The sequence below is a fragment of the Mixophyes fleayi genome, chromosome 9 (genome assembly GCF_038048845.1).
Source record: "Mixophyes fleayi isolate aMixFle1 chromosome 9, aMixFle1.hap1, whole genome shotgun sequence".
NCBI lineage: Eukaryota > Metazoa > Chordata > Amphibia > Anura > Limnodynastidae > Mixophyes > Mixophyes fleayi.
Genome location: NC_134410.1, coordinates 113,447,440 through 113,461,456, shown reverse-complemented (window position 1 = coordinate 113,461,456; position 14,017 = coordinate 113,447,440). Strand labels below are relative to the sequence as shown.

The following is a 14,017-nucleotide window of genomic DNA, read 5'->3' as shown; positions in this document are numbered from 1 at the left end:
TTACAGCCTGTTTGAGAAATTATTCCTGCAAACACTTAAGATATTTTCAAACCATTGTGCTCAATGTGCACAGTGTAAGACTGCTGTAGAAAACCATGACTGAAAAATAGTGATAGAGAATCGCTGCTATGAAATCTATTCAAATGTTTCTAATTGACCTTAAGGAACTTTGTGTGAACATATAGGGATAGTTATCAGTACAACCCAACAGGGACATATATAAACGCCCTTTGAAAATGGTGGCCATTCTGTCTTCCACTTGGTAGTATGTCTGGAAACTGGCTGTCATTGGCTGCCTCAAGTGTCAGTAAAGTGTCCATGTACAATAGTGTTGGCTAACCTGTGAAACTACAAGTCCCAGCATGCCCCTCTAGCAATAAGCTGCTATATATTGGCAAAGCATGCTGGGACTTGTAGTTTCACAACACCTGGAGTGTCACAGGTTAGCCAACACTGCTGTAGAAAATAGCTGAGTACCTGGGTATCCGATCAACAAAAACACAAATTGTTCCACCACCGCCTGCAGCGATATAGTGTCTGGAAATCTAGCCACAATACCTTTGACATGGAAAAATAAAATATATATATATATATATATTTATTTATTTTTTAATTGTGTGTTGTTAGGAATCATTTATAACCAAAGCATATTAGTTGCCTCAGCGTTCTGTTATTATTCCCATTATGAGCAGAACACAGTAGTTATCTGTGCATATAATGATAAACATTCCTAAATTATGTAAAATGACACCAAGTTTAACATTGGTCATGGTAATTAAGCCTTCCCTGTTAGTGTCTTCTTATAGGGAGAGAAAAATCTTTAAGTGAGCTGTTACCATTAATTAAGCATGAAGTTAAAATAAGACTACAAGAATCACTGACCTATAATGTATCTGATCTCATTAGAGCTCATTTTGTGGAGGAGACTGGTCTCCTATTTCCCATCTCTTCAATTAGGGACAGATGGGTTCAACTGTGATAAAGAGATCTAGCACTATTTAGTTCTGACGGAGGAACTAAACCAAAAAAATCAAAATGCTAATAATTATAACTGGAGTCAACTTACCTTTTCCCCAAAGTTAATGCTAGTCCATCGTAGATAATTTTGCTATAATTTTTTTCTCACCCATAATATAAGGCCACTGTGTAAGCTTTATTGCCACTCTATAAGCATAGTTGGTGACAAATGATAGTGTGTAACACCTATTTTTGGGCATACTCACTTGGAACTTTGGGCTCATGCCTCTGAACTGTGACATTGAAGTATATGTTGCTATCAAAGCTAATGGGTGCACACTGGATGTTCACTGATTAGCATTCGCTTTACATGATTAGCATGCGCTCTACATTCATGTGGTATTCTCCATGTAGAAGTACTTTGGTACCATTGTATTGAAGTTGCTTTGGACCTTTTGCGTTAAGCCTCTACCACAACGTGGTGGCAATGTCTCTGTGTGTTGGAACAGATATGATGGAGGATCTCTAGTAAGGAAACCTTTTATTAATGGACTTCATGGGGTAAATATATTAACCTCCTATTCTAGCAAATCAAATCAACGACATTCGGCAACTTTGCCGGCCAAATTTAAAACGGCAATTTATTTAATGGCAAGTATTGCCTTTCAACACGTTGCCGTTTTAAGTTTGGCCACAAAGCCATCAAATATCGTTGGTTTGCTAGAATCGGCGGTTAATACATTTACCCCCAGGAGTGGGATAACAATGCGTTAAAAACACTCACAGATCAGAATGGATAATAGAAACAAAGATTAGAAATAACAAATAAGAGGGGAAAAACTATTAATTGAAGTGAGATTAATTGCATATTTGATCACTACATTTATCCAATCATCTCCAAGAGGATGTACAGGTTATTGTGACTTTTTATCTAGTAAGCAACCAGTGTTCAGATATTCCCCCGATCATCTAATAAAGGACTAGCTGAAGTCAATGGTATCAATGTATCAAAACACTTCCATTTGCAAATGGACATTTAAAAATAGTATCCTAATTGGTTGTCTAAACTGGTTAGTTGAATAAATCAGTAGACAAACCAATGCTAAAGCCTATGAATTTATATATACCAATGTTAATGATGTCTTGATATTGATAACTGGAAATGGTAAAACCATACAGCAATAAAACAAAAAGAAAACACCCAAGTTTTTGCCATGGAAGAAGTTTGCATCATAAGATCTACGAGAAGTAAAAGGCATTAGAAAGCTGACAGATCAATGTGGACATTAAGTCCCTCTGGCTCTAAGGTTTTTAGATGATTAATCCAGTAAGGCTCTGATAATGCCTTAAAACCGTCTCTCTCAATCCTAGGTGTAATGTGCTCAATTACTATCACTGATATAACCTTGGGGTTGGACTGCTGTGTATTAGGGCTGCGTAGTTCAACAAACTGGGAGACGGAGCAGATTTAAGAATATTAGAATGTTCTAGAATGTTGTCTTTGGCTAATGATCCTGTTCGTCCTCCATGAGGCAAACGCATATGCATGAAATGAGATATATCACGTAACTAGAGATGCTCAGGCTCGGTTCCCCGAGAACCGAACACACCCGAACTTAGCAGATCCGAGAGCTGACCTGGCTCGGTACTTTCGTGCGCTTTTAGAATTGAAAACGAGGCAAAATGTCATTGTTACGTCCTCGGATTTCCTTTTTTTTTTATTTTATAAGTCCCGCTCTCCACGGCGATCTAGCGCCATTTCACAGAGGGACACAGAAGGGGAAGCACAGTCTGTAGAGCAGTTGGGCAGTGTCATAGGTAGAATAGAAAGAGGAGGGGTAGCAGTGTTCTTCAAAGTCTACACTGACATTCAGGAGAGCTCCGTTGCTAATTGTCATTGCTGAAATACAATTAATAATAGGTCTGGCAGTCTTGGTCTGGCTCTAAATCTGCAGTCCCATAATGTACAGTGTTATATAGGTAACACACAAAGAGGAGAGCTCCATTGCTGAAATACAAATACTAGGGATAGCAGGCTTGCTGTAAATCTGCAGTCACATTGTACGGTGTTATATAGGTAACATACAAAGAGAAGAGCGCCATTGCTAATTGTCATTGCTGAAATACAAATACTAGGGCTGGCAGGCTTGCTGTAAATCTGCAGTCACATTGTACGGTGTTATATAGGTAACATACAAAGAGAAGAGCTTCATTGCTAATTGTCATTGCTGAAATACAAACAATAGGTCTGGCAGGTTTGGTCTTCTAAATCTGCAGTCTTTGTTTGAAAGTGTATGAAAATAATGTGACCAGTGAGGTGGTCAAAATTGACTGCAGATGACTTAAAATTAGCGTTATTGAGGTTAATGATAATGTAAGGGGGGAAAAAAGTAAAAATATGTGATGTTTAGCAAAAAAAATATGGATTTTAGAACCGAACCAAAACACGCAAGGGCGGTTTTGCCAAAACACAAAGTTAATCCAGATCCAAAACCAGAACACGGGGGTCAGTGAACATCTCTACAAATAACTAGTACTGCAGTGGACCCTTCAGAGCAAAAGTCTCTACCGTACCTGAGGCATGAGGCCAAAATTAAAAAGAAAGTGAGCATGGTCAAAATAATAGTGTGACATGTTATCCTAACATTGTCACTGACTGTGCTAGTGGGCCGGAGTATATGGGAGGAATTCAATAAGATGTGAGGTGTCTCAGGAATGTCCGTGAGACACTTCGCAGTGGAGACTTGACAGGAATCTCTGCTCAGTTTTTAAAAATGAGTAATTGCTGGTGATGACTCCCCACCCCTAAATAAGAGTGCCATGACAGATATAGTAATAACAAGACTTGATATTGGGTGTACTGCATTCCGTCACTAGATGGCAGTGGTGTATAAGAAATACGTTCATTCCATTAAGTTATGAAGGTATTCATGGGCAACTGGTGTCTACCCTACTGGCTGCGGACCCAACTCCTTCCTGCTTTATTGTCAGATTTGTTTGTTAGAACTTGTAACCCTGGCTTAAAATGCCTGCTAATTAGGGTGTCTCCTTCTTTGAATGTATTAAGGGTAATGTGTGGCCCTTTTGAAGGTGAGAGGGCCCCCCCCATATGGCCTCTGAAGAACATCAATATACCTATCCTTGTATTAAGGGATCTATTTATTAATTGACCTGTATTTACAGTGATGCAGTTGATTTTTTTTTTTTTTTTTATATCCGCAAATCGCTGCACTAAAACATCCTTTATTTTCGTATTGTACCAAAAATATATTACCAGGGCAGTTGAACGATAGAGGCCTCGTGATCGTGGCCTGGGCCACTAAGGTTACCTTATGTCTACACCAGGCCATATCTGCACATGGCCTGGTGTAGACATCACACACATGCAGCAAAACTGAAAACCTATATAATATTATAAATTTAAATATATATATCGATAACAAAACAGGTTTAGCAGTAGTGCACCATGATAGTTGTTAAATATGCTTCCTATGGATCATGCATGGGGCTTGTTTTCCTTGATTTTTGCCTGGGTTAATGTCTTTGTCCTAGAGGAGGGACCCTCCCCATCTGATTACTACATTGTGGTGGGTGTGTTAGGGGATGGGAAGTTCCCTAGGTATAAACCGCAGCATTGAGAACAGGTCAGGTTGCACTAACGCGCCTAGGTAAACGCTTTATGACAAGCCTGGCAAACCTGTGACTTTCCAGGTATTGAAAAACTACAAGTCCCAGCATGCTTTGCTGTAGATAGCTAACCGATAGCTGGCACGGCATGCTGGGACTTGTAGTTTCTCAACACCTGGAGAGCCACAGGTAGGCCAGGTCCGCTTTATGACATCATAGACTCGCTTTCTGAAACTGTCATTGGAAAATCAATCTGCGCCTACTTTTCTGGTATTGCAGGGTCCGGCCACAATGTACATGGTGGGAAAAATGTTATTTCAAAGTCCATCCTCCTACCACTGTAAGACCATCTTCCTCATTAAACAGACTTTTCTCTATTTCTTCAGAAGATGCTACATTTTGCACGCCCCATTGACGCCAACATTCCCCCATGTAAAATCTGTGCACACTGTATAACCTCAGGCTTATCTGTGCTAAAACAAGTGCAAGCGGCATTTTCAATGCGAGAGGTGAGATTTTGCACTTTTGGAGAGGACCTTAGAATCTGCTGTTCACTGCTACCCTACACATTGTATTTGTACTGATGAGTTCAGTTTTTAACACTGTCATAGATATCGGTATGCCCTTTCCAGGCAGGAAATCCAGGTATCGTAATCACAAGGGTTTACTGTATGAGAGAGAGAGGCTTGGACTGATGTAGAACCAGGTCATCTCTCTTGAGGCGTTCCTACAGCATACTTGCCTATGGAATATCTAGGAGGCTCCTGAATTTCGGGGAGTGCTGCCAAACTCAAGGTATTGCAGGCACCATCATGTCAGCTGCGAATTGCCCACTCCCACACATGCCTCCCCTCTATAAGTTGGACCTACAGTTAGAGCATGTGTTTGCATGCTTTAACATAGGCTTCAATATAATCGTAATTGCATGTTAATCCATTTCTTACATATTAAATATTTTATAAAATATATATAGTAAAAAAGAAAGTTAAAAAAACACACAGTAATGTACATAATACACATACATTTTATTACGGCCAACATAAGTAGGCCTACAATGCATACTGAGGATTTCTTTGATGCCATGTTATCATTATTTTACTATTGCATGGTTATGTCAGTGGCATTACAACTAGTTCATATGTTCATATCTCAAGGTATAATAGTACAGATTACTGTTATTAAAAGTTTAGACCTGATATGAGGACTATATAATATAATAGATTTTTGTTGCTATATGCTGTGTTGGCAGTTGCGGACGTATAATCTGTAATATGGAGCCCGTTATGGGCAAAAAATAAGTAATAATGTGTGTTGTTCTGCTTTATTGTTAATGTCATTATATATTGCACTGCATATGAGGTATAGTGACCATGAGCCCACCACAAGCAAATAGACCCCTGCTTCCCCTGGGGGAAGGGAATGGCTCAATATATCGTCTTGGTCTGCCGCTTATCTAGTGAGCTCTCACACAAACATTCTGAGAAGGCAACAAGGTAGGTTTCACTCTTATGTGGGGAATTCAATTGGCCGCATTACTTTAAAAAGTAACGTGACTTGCGCACTATTACCGTTATTACAGTAATAGTGCGCTTAAATACCATTTTTACGGTAGGTTAAACGCCGTTTTAACTTTACCGTAATAACAGTAATAAAGTTATCGTGGTGTTACTTTGGGGGGAATTGAATTCCCCCTTAGGGGAGAATTCATTTCCCCCACCAGAGTAATGCTGTGCTAAACCTATTACCGTTAACAGTGTAATTTTAATCCTGCAAAAAGCCGGCGTTGAAATTACAATATTAACGGTAATTATGTGCACTATTACCGTAATATCGGTAATACTGGGCTGGCTGCGTTAACGCAGCCAATTGAATCCCATCCCCTTATTATTGCATGAAAATATGAATTGAAATAAGGGTGGTCTATAAAATATTTTTTCTTACTAAACATATTATATATCCTTTTAAGATATTCAGTACTCTTGGGGTATGCATTTTTGCTTTTGTATTGTATTTGTGAAATCCCTGACAAAGCCTGGCATTCATAGGAATGGATAAATCTGAGGATTTTCTTTTCGTTTACAGCAGAGACCAGAGTGGGCGTGTAATGTAAGGATCGTTGCTTTATTGTCTGAAAGAAAAGAAGTATTGTGTTTCTGAACCTGAACTCCCAATACGTCCTATTTTATCCTGGAGATATTTGTCTGCTCCTGACTAAAACAAGACATGAATTGGTGATAAGAGCCCGGGTTAATATGCAGAAGTCAGTGCTAAGTGCAGGAAATGGGTCAAGTGGATAACTTGTCCCATGACCTAAGTTATCCAATCAAGCTCAGCCTAACATACAACACAGCTTGGCCAAACTCTCCAGGTGGAGGGCTGGACTCTTCCTGGAGCTGCAAACTCACCAAGGTAAATCAATTCAATTACAGGCCATACCTTGGGGTAGATTTATCAAACCTTCCAAACAGGAAAAGTGGAGGTGTTACTCATAGCAACCAATCATATTCCAGCTATCATTTATCTATTACATTCTATAAAATGAAAGCTAGAATCTGATTGGTTGCTATGTAGACACCGACCTGCCAGTAGATTAAATGGAACGATTCATGATTTATAAATGGCATATCAGGCAAGAACTAGGAGACAGATTTTCTGATTAATTCCAGTTCAGCTTTTGGGTTGTTCCTCTGGTGTCAATAACTGAGCAAGATTACCTGTTTATTTGCGGATTACTCCAATTACCATTCTTTAGGGTAATGTAAAACAGGAATAGAAAATGCTGGCATTTTGCAGCCAGGTTCAATCATTGCATCTCCCTATCATTTATTGGATAGCATTTCAGGTGGACAGTATACAAAACAGACCCCACCCTGCTTGTTTGTTTTCAAAACATTCCCTACTTTGCTAACACATATTGCCTCAAAAACTCATTTTCTGGTGATGTGTGCTAAACAGATTGTATTCTGTCAGCCACTATGCATAGCTGGCCTAATTCTGTGGGCAAGTGTGTAATGTGTAAAGTATAGCTCAGTTTGGTGGCCAGTGTAACAGAGCAAAATTTTATGGCTAGTGTACTCAGTAAGATCCAGTCTGGGGGCTAGTTTAAAAGGTAGACAAGTGTACAAAGCGTGGTGGCTAGTATACATAATAGAGCTCAATCTGGTGGCTAGTGTACTGAGCAGGGCCCAGTCTGATGGCTAGTGTATTGAGCATGACCTAATCTAGTGGCTAGTGTATTGAGCAGAGCCTGTTCTGGCGGCTAGTGTACAGAGCAGGGCCCGGTTTGTGTTTAGTCTAGGGCAGGATTTCCCAAACCCAATAAATAAATAATTATATCCAGGGGCGGGCCGGGGGGCATCGCCCCCCCGGGCAGCTCAGACTTTCTGCTTTTAGGGCCGGGCGGCCGCCCCCCGATGCAATTTCTCCGGATATTTACCTGCGGCCGCATCTGATGACATCAGACGCGGCCGTATCCCGCGTAATGAGATGCGGTCGCCTGTGTGTCCCCCGTCTGAAGTATCCCAGCCCGCGCCTGATTATATCACCTGTGGATCTTTACACTGTGTCAATCAGTGATGAATACACCTGTGCTCCAGCAAGGAGATATGGAAAACCTGCTCTGTTAGGAGACATGAGGACTGGGTTTCGGGAAAACCCTGATCTAGGTTCCATTCTGGTACTTACTGTACACTTGCCACTAATTTCTTATTATTGAAGTAGTGTGAATTCTCTAATTGGCTAATAATTTTGTAGAGTGGACTCCTGACACCATTTGGAGTCCCTGGTACAAGCAGCACTACAGTTTCAGTTGCCATCCATGATTTATTATTGACAGCTCCTGGTTCTGTACCTCCAGCAGTGGCAGAACTTCCTGTGGCCCCCTTTCCCATCCTGATACTGTTATAGAGTATATGGGTGAGTAACTGCATGTATAGTATGTGTATAAGTGTGTTTTTATGGATGCAGTGTGTATCACAAGGAGGAAGTTGTTACTTATGAGACTGGATGTTACTCCTTTGCAGAGCAGGTGCTGGCTGGACTTTGCAAAATTGTTTGTGGCTTTAGAACCAGTTTAGTAAAGGAAGGAGTGGAAAAGGGGTCAAATAACATGATTTGGTTTTATTTTTGATCCTTATGGAATTATTTTTAATTTATTAGATTCTCTGTAGCATTAAGTGTTAACTGTAGATTATAGCGTATATAACAAATGAGGGGTCTGTGCTGGCAGTCTGCTAGGGTCCTTCATAGTGAATGTGTTAGTGTTTGTTACCTAGTTCCTGCTTCAGATAAGCAGATGTGTCTAAACAGCATTAGTAAGTGCTTTATTACCACCATTAGGCAACTGAACAATTCATAGCAATGATTTATAATACACTTTAATAGCATTGGGGAATGTGGGATTATATTTTAGAACAAAATGTAGGTGAAGTCTCTTTTTAGGGGGCAAAGCTTTTGCACATTTCTACCAATACTTGAATTTAGCCAATTGACTTAAATAACAACATGCACAGTCACAGAATCTGTACGTATTGCTAGGTATTGTATTGACATAATATCTAGTACAATCAATGTGTCTAGAATTTCTGTGCACGGAGATTTGCTCCATACAACCTAATGTATCAAATGTATGGAAAGGTGCTGCATTACTGTGACTGGCTATATAACTTTAAGCACTTTGAATACACTATCAGTGCGATGTAATATCTTGAATGAAAATACGATTCTTATTGCACTACCTCATTTTTATTACAGATACTAGCAGGGTCACCTGGCGTTGCACGGATCTGATTTGTAATGTGCAGTAGTCTTTTATATATTAGCAAATTATTTGCTAAATAGACCAAAAATGCTCTTTAGAAAATAAGATTTGTTGCGTTGTCGCGTTGTCGTTACGCCGTGTTGTGGCGAGATTTCCATCCAGCAGTCAAACAATTGTTTACAGTCTAAAAATGATGTTTTCAATATTCGTTGCTCTGTCACGTTGACGCTATGTGGTCTAATAAGTTACTTTTCGATACTAAATAACTGTGTAGGACTTGGCAGTTTTAACTTGAGAGCTGTGGAAGATATTTGCCAACAAACAAACAAATGTCTTCTTTTATATATACATATAAATATATAGATTTTATTATATAGCAATGTTTCAGGGTGTATTATACGCTATTGTGCTTAGTGTGTTTTAAGCGTGCTCCTGTAATCTGGTTAGGATTTCTGTACAGTGATGATATGTATGAGTGCTGTGTATATTGTTGTGTAATGTATGGATCTGGAGTTGTGTATCTAAAGGAATTTTCCATCTTCAAATTATTTTCTTTTTTTCTAGATTCTTTCTGTGCTTTTTAGCCTTGTATTTGTATCATGCTTGCTTATCTTTGGGATGTCCAGTGAGAGACCCTGGATGGGAGGCGTAAAGGGCAAGTGCGGGGGTGTGGCAATGCAACTCACGTCACCACCACCAAAACCAGGGGCAGGCTGGGCTGGGGGGCATCTGTCCCCCTGGGCCAGTGCCATAGGGGGCCACCTTTGGTTGGGTCACTGTGCCACCTTTTTTTTTTCCTTTAAAATGTTCCTAATAGGCTGCTGAGTCAAGTCTTGCCCCCGAGCTAAAATATGCCAGCTCTCCCCTGGCCACACCTCCATGATTACAACCTCTCCGTGCAAAGGGTGGTGCTGTGATGACGCAAATCGTCTCATCGCCCTCTTTAGGAGAAGATTGGGCGGGATCAGAGAATGTGGCTGACTCTTACGGAATTCTGGTAGAACTCCTGGAACTTCGTGTAGACCGGTGTGATTTGTATCATCAGACACTCTAGATACAACTGTATTCAGTGCAGAGAGCACAGGAAAGCTGTGTCATATCCAGGCAACACGTGTAAATAATTCATAGATGGACACGTCAGCATGAAGCTATAAAGCAAAGACTCTTTCCCCATATTTACCTCCTCTCTTTAGTTATTGTGGGGTCCGGGAGGGGCAGCAGAGCACAGACATGGTTTAAAGAACAGGCTCCGGTGTTTGCATGTAAGAAACAATTCTTACGGCTCTTCTGCGGCTCAGTAATTAGGCGGACATGTATCAGCCAGTAAATTCAATTCCTCTCAACGTGGAAAACCTCTTTAATAACATAACTCAAATTATCAGGGCGGACTTACTAGTCGGCTCCTTCCACCTCTGTTTATACAATATGTCAGAGCAGTGAGTGATCATGGGCCTGGCAGGCAGCATATGTCATCACGCGGGTCATGATGTAATGTGATGTGAGCTCACTAATTACACCACATTGTAAACTGCAGCTTAGCAGAATAAAGTCTGTCAAAGTGGGTTTGGCTTGATATAAAGACTAAACCTTCAAATTTTAGGGCAGTGTGAATCATTTGTTTCTCCAGCGTTCTTATTACCAGGACCTAGCTCGTGTGGCCCATACATTGGAGAATCCATTCATTATTATATGAGTCTGTAGATGAGACCTAAGGGTATATTTACTAAACTGCAGGTTTAAAAAGGGGAGATGTTGCCTATAGCACCCAATCAGATTCTAGTTATCATTTATTTAGTACATTCTACTAAATGACAGCTGGAATCTGATTGGTTGCTATAAGCAACATCCCCACTTTTCAAACCCGCTGCAAACTCGCCGCTTGATACATTTACCCCATAGCGAGAGAGGAACATAGAAGGCCTGATTCATTAAAGAACGCAAAGCGAAAAAAAAAAGGAATACATTTGTAACCATGTTACAATGCAAGGGGTGCAAACTAGTATATTTTTTTGCATGCAACCAAAAATACTGTCTGCTTTTCCATGTAGCACAAAAATACTTGATAGCTTTATTTTTAAACTGCAAGTTAAAGTTGGTCTAGGACATGCTCTACCCTATAAATCTGTCCCCACATTTCAAATTTGCCTCCCCCTCCAACCAACATGGTTTTTCCAAGGTGCAAAGTTACTCCTTTTTTTTGTTTTTGTTTTGCTTTCCTTAACGACTCGAGCCCATAGAGAGGGAGAGATGTCCTGTTCTGGAGAAGTACTACTAATCACACTGCTCTACAACATACTTGCCCACTCTCCCGGAATGTCCGGGAGACTCCCGAAATTCGGGTCGGTCTCACAGACTCCCGGGAGATCTGGCAAATCTCCCGCATCCTGCTACCATCTTCCCAAAATAACGCGATTCGCGTCGAATCGTGTCATTTTGGCCCCACCCCCCATGACAAAACGGCATTTCCGTCGTGGGGGGCGAAGCCAAAATGACACGATTGGCCGTGCCCCGCCCCCTTCGCCCTCCAGTCACGCCCATCTCCCAGAAAGAACTTTGCAAAAGTAGGTAAGTATGCTCTACAAAGAGAAGCCAACAAGGGGCTGTGCAGTGCTAGTAATACTTGTTCTACAGCTTCTTAGTTGTAATCATACGTGCCCACTCTCCCGGATTGTCTGGAAGACTCCCGAATTACAGTTGGGTCTCCTATTACCTGATTTGCGGTGAGTCGTGAATACTTTTTGCCAACTTTGGCAAGTTGGCCCCCGGGGGGGAGGTGGGCGTGTGGGGGCGGGGCTCAACGAATCCCATCATTCACCCCGCCCGTAAACTGTCATCGCAATTTCTGCACTATTACAGCAGGGGGCGTGTGAATCATGTCCTAAGCCACACCCCCACCACTTAACTAATGAAGTAGCTAGAAACCCGGGAGGTTGCCTGGCTCTCCCGGGAGACCCCCGGACATCCCGGGAGAGTAGGCAACTATGGAGTCATGTCATTTGTCATTCTGGCCCTGCAGCAAAATGGCGCCTTCGTGTTATTGCATCACAGATTAGGGGCCAAGATGACGTGATTCACTGCGCCCCGACCTCCCCTCCATCTTCACAATTCACCTCCCCTCCGGGATCTCCTGGAGGGTAAGAGTAGAACGTTGGTAAGTATGACTTTAATCAGTATTGATTGTATCAAGTATTGATTCTAGACACCTGTATTCATCCTCTGCATTTGCTGATGGAATTAGGCGTTATCTTCAACTATTTGTGTGGTCATTTTTTTTTTTATTGGTAATAGCAACAAGAGCCATAATCATAACACATGCGTTATTCAAAGCAGAAATATTCCAGTAGAATATAAAAAAAGTTAAACCTATCAACCTGCTCCCCACCACCCACCCTGGGCACTTACAGGGACTCTGCATGCTGTGGGATTTGGGGCACTGCTTATATAAGTAAAAATATTTTCTTTATTCCAGGAACAGGACAGAATTGGTCAGATGCACTTACATGTGCAGGTTTTGTAACAAAGGTGAAAGATTGTAAGCTTGTGAGCAGGGCCCTCTTACCTCTCTGTATGTAGTACTGTGTGTGTTCCCAATAGTAAAGCGCTACGGAATCTGCTGGCGCTATATAAATTGATGATGATGATGAAGTGTGTGGGGCTGACACAGGAATGGTAGCGCAGTACAATTAGAGTTGACACAATGAATGTGCGTCAGACCATCACTCTGATGACATAAAGCATCACTTGTATTACATATGCCCTGCACAGCACTTAGTTACATGAATCACAGCAGCATAACTTTACACAGAGGCCCCAGAGCTGACACTCCTCCTGACACTGTCAGCCTGACTCCCGTTCCTTCAGTCTCAGCAGTGTCAGGGTCTCTCCTCTTGCCCTGTTCTCCCCTTTTAGCTTTAGTTCTACCACATACGGTACTCAGACAGGTCTAACACGCTCGCTCCTCAGATCGGACATCTACGCTCCTGCACTCACCTCTCACTGACCGGTCAGACTGACTGCACCACTGACCTATCCCCAGTCCACATAGTGGTATCACAGATTCCACTCTACTTATACCACATGCTGTGCAATTCTATCGTCCTTGCTAGCATACTTGCCCACTCTCCTGTAATGTCCGGGAGACTCACAAATTCTGGATAGGACTCCTGAACTCTCGGGAGACCATTCTCCCGCATTCTGCCCACTTCCTAGTGAAGTGGGCAGGATAGGAGCCTTATTAACTCGATCTGCAGTGAATCGTGCCAATAGGGCTCCCTTGCGGCAAAATGTTGCTTCAGTTGCGGGGGGATGGTCAAAATGACGCAATTTGCAGTGCCCTGCCCCCTTCCGACCTCCCACTTCACCCCCCCCCCCCTCCAGAGGGCAACACTACAAAGTTGGTAAGTATGAGATAGAGCAAATCCCTATCTTCGTAGTTGATGAGGTTGAATAAAGACACCAGTCCATCAAGCTCAACCTATTTTGGATCTCCTGCGATCCTGCACTTATATTTGAAATTGATCCAGAGTAAGCAACCGCCAATCTGTTTCAATTGTGAAAATCCCCCCAGACCCAATATTGCAGTCCTATTTTTACCCTATATCCACTACTATCCTTCATTTTAATTAACGATCGTATCCCTGGATGCACTTTTCCACAAAAAAATTGTCTAACCCT

General features: G+C 41.6%; 1 protein-coding gene across 1 annotated transcript in view; it reads left to right on the top strand.

The window, feature by feature from the left end:
- Positions 1–6,965: 6,965 nt before the first annotated feature.
- The window catches only part of PRICKLE3 (prickle planar cell polarity protein 3), a 32,561-nt gene continuing 25,509 nt past the window's right edge, over positions 6,966–14,017 (top strand). The window contains exons 1-2 of the mRNA XM_075184994.1: positions 6,966–6,993; positions 8,420–8,499. The gene's annotated coding sequence lies outside the window, so the exon portion shown is untranslated. The remainder of the gene's footprint in view (positions 6,994–8,419; positions 8,500–14,017) is intronic.